This window comes from Triticum aestivum, chromosome 4B (genome assembly GCF_018294505.1).
Source record: "Triticum aestivum cultivar Chinese Spring chromosome 4B, IWGSC CS RefSeq v2.1, whole genome shotgun sequence".
Classification (NCBI taxonomy): Eukaryota; Viridiplantae; Streptophyta; class Magnoliopsida; order Poales; family Poaceae; genus Triticum; species Triticum aestivum.
In genome coordinates, this window is record NC_057804.1 from 217,208,062 (window position 1) to 217,214,272 (window position 6,211).

Sequence of the window (6,211 nt, forward strand, 5' to 3'; positions counted from 1 at the left end):
GTTGCAGGTACAGGTTACGTGATGATCATGACGCGAGAGCGATGCTTGCTTTTTTGAGTTCTTCTTCTGCTTCATCGTTCAGGGATAGGTTCCTGGTCGGCAGCCTGGGCTAGCAGGGTGGATGTCGTTTGAGTTTTTGTTTGTGTTTCATCCATAGTCGGATGTTGCTCTTATGTATGATCTGGTTGTATTCGTGTGGCATTGTATGCCTCTTGTATGTATCCCCAACTATTATGTAATGGTACGATGTAATGATATCCACCTTGCAAAAGCATCTCCAATATGCGCTTCTATCCTTGGTGGGACCTCCGAGTTCCTTTAGGATAGGGTCGCATATTGGGCGTGACATCCTCCTCTTCCCTCCTCTGCTCGATCTCGAATGGATCGTGATCACCGAGCGCCTCCCCATTGCCTTGCCAGTCCACGCCACCGGCGATAACATTAGCAGCCCCGCATCCCTGAGCACCTCTCCTCTCGTTCCCGCAGCGCCTCAGCTCCCTGCGTCCCGTGCTCGTCCCCGAGCAAGCAGCTCAGCGCCCCGCCGGCCACCGCTGAACCAACAGATGAGCGCCATCGCTCTCTCCCTTGTTCCTCCTCCCTCCCGTGGCTTCCTATGCCTCTCATCCATCCTCTGTCTTCTCTGTACAGGTGCTCCCCACGCCATGGAAGCAACCGCAGGCCTCCATGTCGAGCTCCGCCGCCCCTGAATCTCCTCTCCCCGTGGAGCTACTCGAGCCCTGCCCAGAGCAGCCAAGCCGCCGGTGAGCTCCTCCGCCACGCGCACCCCCAACTCCTCTCCTTCTCTCTGAATACGCTCCCTCCCTGTCTTTCTTCCACAGGGAACAGACACCGCCCCTGAGCTCTCCCCGCGCCGTCGTTGCCCAGATCTGGCGCCGGCCGGCCGGATCCGCCCCGTCTCCACCTCGTCGGCCTTCCCTGCAGCCCGCCGTCGCTCCACTTCAAGTCCCACGTCGTCGTTTTTGTCCCTTTTTGTTGCCGCTGTTTCCCCCTATCGAACGAACGAGCACGACGCCCCTGCGCCCGCGCCTGGGCCACCTCTGCTTCGGCCCAGCGGCTCCCCTCCGTCGCGCGAGGCCTAGCGGCCAAGCTGGCCTCCTCTGCCTCGGACTTTAGGCCCAATGCGAGCAGCCCCCTGGCCTTTTCTTCTGTTGGACCTCTGCCTAGATTCGGCCCATATAGTGTTTTTTTCCTGTCTGTGATTTTAGCATTATCCGGAGAATTACATATTTGCAAAAAACCCCTCATACATCATGCATTTAATAACTTCACAACCGTGCATCGGTTTAAAATGTTTTAAACATGTAAAATGCTTAGAAATTCATCTAGTTATACATTATTCAACTTTCATCCATGGTTAAAATGTTTAAACTTGATGTTTGTTTAATTTGCTCAAATGCCATGCTAAAATGATTTATTTCATAACTAAATAACCGTAGCTCCAATTTTAATAAACTTTATATGTAAATGGGGTGGAAAAATGCATAGATTTACTTGTTGCACTTTATTTTCCTGTTTAACAACATTAAAATATGGTTTAGGGCAGAACAATACCAAACTCAAATTATGCACATGGGGACTTTCCGGAATTGTTGTTTGTTGTTTCAGGCCTCATTTAAACTTGCCTAAATAGTTAGTTTATCTTTGCTTCACCTCTTGCCATGTTTAATAATACTTAATATTGTTGTGTACCTAAACAAGAGCGAACTAAATAACTCGAATATGGTGTTTCGTCAATATGCAACTTGTTGCATACTGAGCTCCACTTAACTTGAAGTATTGTTTGTTGCACTTTGCCATGCCATGTCTCATTAAACCGGACATACATCATACTTGATTTTTGCATCATGCCATGCTTATGTGATGGTTGTTTACCATGTTTTTTTGCTTCTTTTCGGTTGCGCTTCTCCTTGATAGTTCCGGTTATGTTGCGATTGTGAGGATTCGTTCGACTACGTCCGTTTGTCTTCTTCATGGACTCGTTCTTCTTCCTTGCAAGATCTCAAGCAAGATGACCATTACCCTTGATATCACTTCTATATTTGCTTGCTAGTTGCTTCGTTCTATCGCTATGCTGTGCTACCTATCACTTGTTTACCATGCCTCCCATTTTGCCATGTCAAGCCTCTAACCCACCTTCCTAGCGAACCGTTGTTTGGCTAAGTTACCGCTTTTGCTCAGCCCCTCTTATAGCGTTCTTAGCTGCAGGTGAAGTTGAAGATTGCTCCATGTTGGAACTTGATTATGTTGAGATATCACAATATCTCTTATTTTAATTAATGCATCTATATACTTGGTAAAGTGGGGAAGGCTCGGTCTTATGCCTGGTGTTTTGTTCCACTTTTGTTGCTAGTTTCCGTCATACCGGTGTTATATTCCTTGATTTTGTGTTCCTCATGCGGTCGGGTTTATGGGAACCCCTTGACAATTCGATTTGAATAAAACTCCTCCAGCAAGGTCCAACCTTGGTTTTACATTTGCCTAACAACCTACTAACTTTCCCTTGGGTTTTCATGAGCCCGAGCGTCATCTTTATTTTTAACCCCCCTGGGCCAGTGCTTTTCAAGTGTTGGTACGAACTGGGTGATGTCCGGCGCCCCCTACGCAACCAGGGTCTATGCCAACCCGACGTCTTGCCCATCCGGTGTGCCCTGAGAATAAGATACGTGCTACTCCTATCGGGATTTGTCGGCTCATCGGGCGGTCTTGCTGGTCTTGTTTTACCATTGTCGAAATCTCTTGTAACCGGGATTCCGAGACTGATCGGGTCTTTCCGGGAGAAGGAATATGCTTCGTTGATCGTGAGAGCTTGTGACGGGCTAAGTTGGGACACCCCTGCAGGGTTTAAACTTTCGAAAGCCGTGCCAACGATTATGTGGCAGATGGGGGCTTTTAAGATCCGGTTGTAGAGAACTTGACACTTGACTTAATTAAAACGCATCAACCACGTGTGTAGCCGTGATGGTCTCTTCTCGGCAATGTCCGGGAAGCGAACACGGCTTGGGTTGTGTTTGAACATAAGTAGTCTTCAGGATCACTTCTTTATCACTTCTAGATGACGACCGTTGCGTAGTTTCTCTTCTTACTCTTGTACTCGCCTTTAGCCACCATATTTTGCTTATCAATTGCTGCAACTCCACCTCATTACCACATCTTACCCATAAGCTTAAATAGTCTTGATCTCGCGGGTTTTGGGATTGCTGAGTCCTCTTGACTTACCAGATACTACCAAACAGTTGCAGGTGCCAATGATACCAGTGCAGGTGATGCAACCGAGCTTAGTTGGGAGTTCGATGAGGATTTTGGTCATTACTATGTTTCTTTTCTGGATGATCAGTAGTGGAGCCCAGTTGGGACGATCGGGGATCTAACATTTGGGGTTATCTTCTTTTCATGTGGATTTGTCCGTAGACGGACCTATGTGTGTACTCTGAATGATGTATGAATTATATCTTTGCATGAAGTGGCGATTGTAAGCCAACTCTATTTATCCCTTTCTTGTTCATTACATGGGATTGTGTGAAGATGACCCTTCTTGCGAGAAAACCACAATGCGGTTATGCCTCTAAGTCATGCCTCGACACGTGGGAGATATAGCCGCATCGTGGGTGTTACAAGTTGGTAATCAGAGCCATCCCCGACTTAGGATCCCCCCGCTTGATCGAATCATTGACGTTGTTGAGTCTAGAGAAAAAATGTTTTGAGTCTTAGGATTATATATATCGGAGAGTAGGATTCTTTTTACTCCTCCGTCCCTTCATCGCTCTGGTGAGGCCTCCTGACGTAGATGTTTTGTCTTTCCTCTCCTCAAATTTCACTAATTTTTTTAGGATCACGCGAGTATCTTGGGATTGTTCCGATATTCTTGTGACAAGAACATTGTTCTTGGTGCCTCCTGACATTTAGGGGTTGTGGCAGTGTCCCGTGGAGTTGAGCTCCGAGGTGGTGTCGTCACAATTTTATCGTTGCAGTTCTAGAATACCTGAGTTTCGCCGACATCGAAAATCTCTTTTATGCAGCTAGTGGTAAGATAACCTCGACGCCACCCAGTACTGGGGCGGGAGTTCGGGAGTATTTCCATAGCTCGTATAACGGATGCTTTTCGAAGGTTGAGGTACATGATTTCCGAAGGTTTCTTGGTTATGTGTTGACGGATGGATACAGCTTGGATGTAGGTATTGTTAGTTTGGGTGAGATATTTATTACTTCCCCTGTATCCCCAACACCAGATTGCATAACCAGAAAGTTTCGGGAGTTTTATAGGTGGGAATTCAAGTATCTCTAGTTTTTTTCTTTCCGACAAATGCATGATATGAGATTGGGGTTCGACGTCTAGTGGTCCTCCTATCCACGGTCGTTTTTACAGTGGTCTCGTTGTGTCTTAAGGAGTCCTCGGTTATGCTGACTTGGGGACGCTTTGTATGTCATGTGCACTGCCTTGTACATGATGGTGATGTACAATCGAGCCCGTGTGGGACCCACCATGAAAACTTCGGGCGAAATCTCTATCATATATTTGTTTCTGGCTTATTCCGCAAGCCAATCCTTTGTTTTGTTTTGTTTGTGGTATTCGAGTTGCTTCGATGTCAAGTGTTGATCCATACCTTCCCTAAATGGTGTTCTCATATTTATATGGGAGTGCTAATCCTTCTTGATCATTGAGGTTGTCATGTTAGTACTTTTCCAACCGGCGTGCTTCTCTTTGAGTGGATCCGATCATTTCAACATTTGCAAGATCAATTCTAAGTTTTCTCAACGGTGTTTGTTTCATCCATCCCAAGTTGTCTTTGTTTTCCTGCCCTCCCACCCTTTTCTTCAAGAACTCAGATTTCTTAATCATGTATCCTTTTATTTGTTAGAAGTCTCTCCATTCTTTTCCGTCAATGTTCTTATCCGGTGATTCTCAGGAAGATACTAACAGAGCTTTTAGTTTAATATTCTTCGTCTCTTTTATTCTCCGATGGATTAATTTCAAGCTTCGATGTTGATCATATCTCTTGCTTTTGTTTCACATATCTTCCCATGTGAATTTCTTATCCAAGGCTCTCTTACTTATTCACCTTTCCCAGTTCATATCAAGAGTGTTGAAGATATCTTGGAAGATTCGTGTTTCCATTGTCAATCCGTTCAAGTTATTTTGATGCTGTTGTCTCATTCAAGTCATTTAATTCTAGCGGTGCAATCTCTATTTCAAGGAATCCTTCAACGATGTTTCTTTCGAGTGGGCCCTAACCCACTGGCCTTTTTCCAGGATCTTACCTGACTCTTCTAATTTATCCGGAGCGATTCCCAAAGTCTTTAGAAGTTGATGTAAGAATGAATTTTCATCAGTCAGATGTCTTCTTCAAGATCGCTTTCAAATTCTTTTGATTGTTGGTTCAAACTTTCTATTCTTCATTCCAGAGTGCCTCAAAAATTCATGGTGGTTCTCATATTCATTCTCAACATTTGAAGACCGAAGAAGGATTTCTCTTAAATCTTGCTCCATTCTCTTCAAGATTCATGGTTCTAGCTTGATGCCATCCTCTCTTAATTGTTTTTGATTGTGAGAATTCTTTTCACCCATCCAGCGCATTTCAAGGGTTGCTTTCTGTAACGCCCTGGATCCGATGCGCCAGGTGTCCTTCAGTTATTCGCCGTCGTTGCCATGTCATTTGCTTGCGTGTTGCATTTTTTCATGTCATCATGTGCATCTCATTTCGCATGCGTGTTCGTCTCATGCATCCGAGCATTTTCCCCGTTGTCCGTTTTGCAATCCGGCGCTCCTATGCTCTCCGGCGTTCCCCTTTCGTCTCTCGTTGTGAGTGGGTGTTAAACGTTCTCGGAATGGACCGAGTGTTGCCAAGTGGCCTTGGTATAGCACCGGTAGACCGCCTGTCAAGTTTCGTGCCATTCGGAGGTCGTTTGGTACTCCAACGGTTAACCGGGTAACCGCAAAAGCCTCCTTCTCCTTGCAGCCCAACACCCCTTCCAAACTGGCCCAAAACCCATCTAACTCCCCTCCATGCTCTCGGTCGTTCGATCACGATCGTGTGGGCGAAAACCGCTCCTCATTTGGACTCTCCTAGCTCTCTCTACCTATAAAACTAGCCCCTCCCCCGAAATTCGCGGACGAAACCCTAGCCTAACCCTAAAAATCCCCTCTCCGCGCACCGGACATGTCCGTCCAGCCGCCGGACATGTCCAGCCGCCT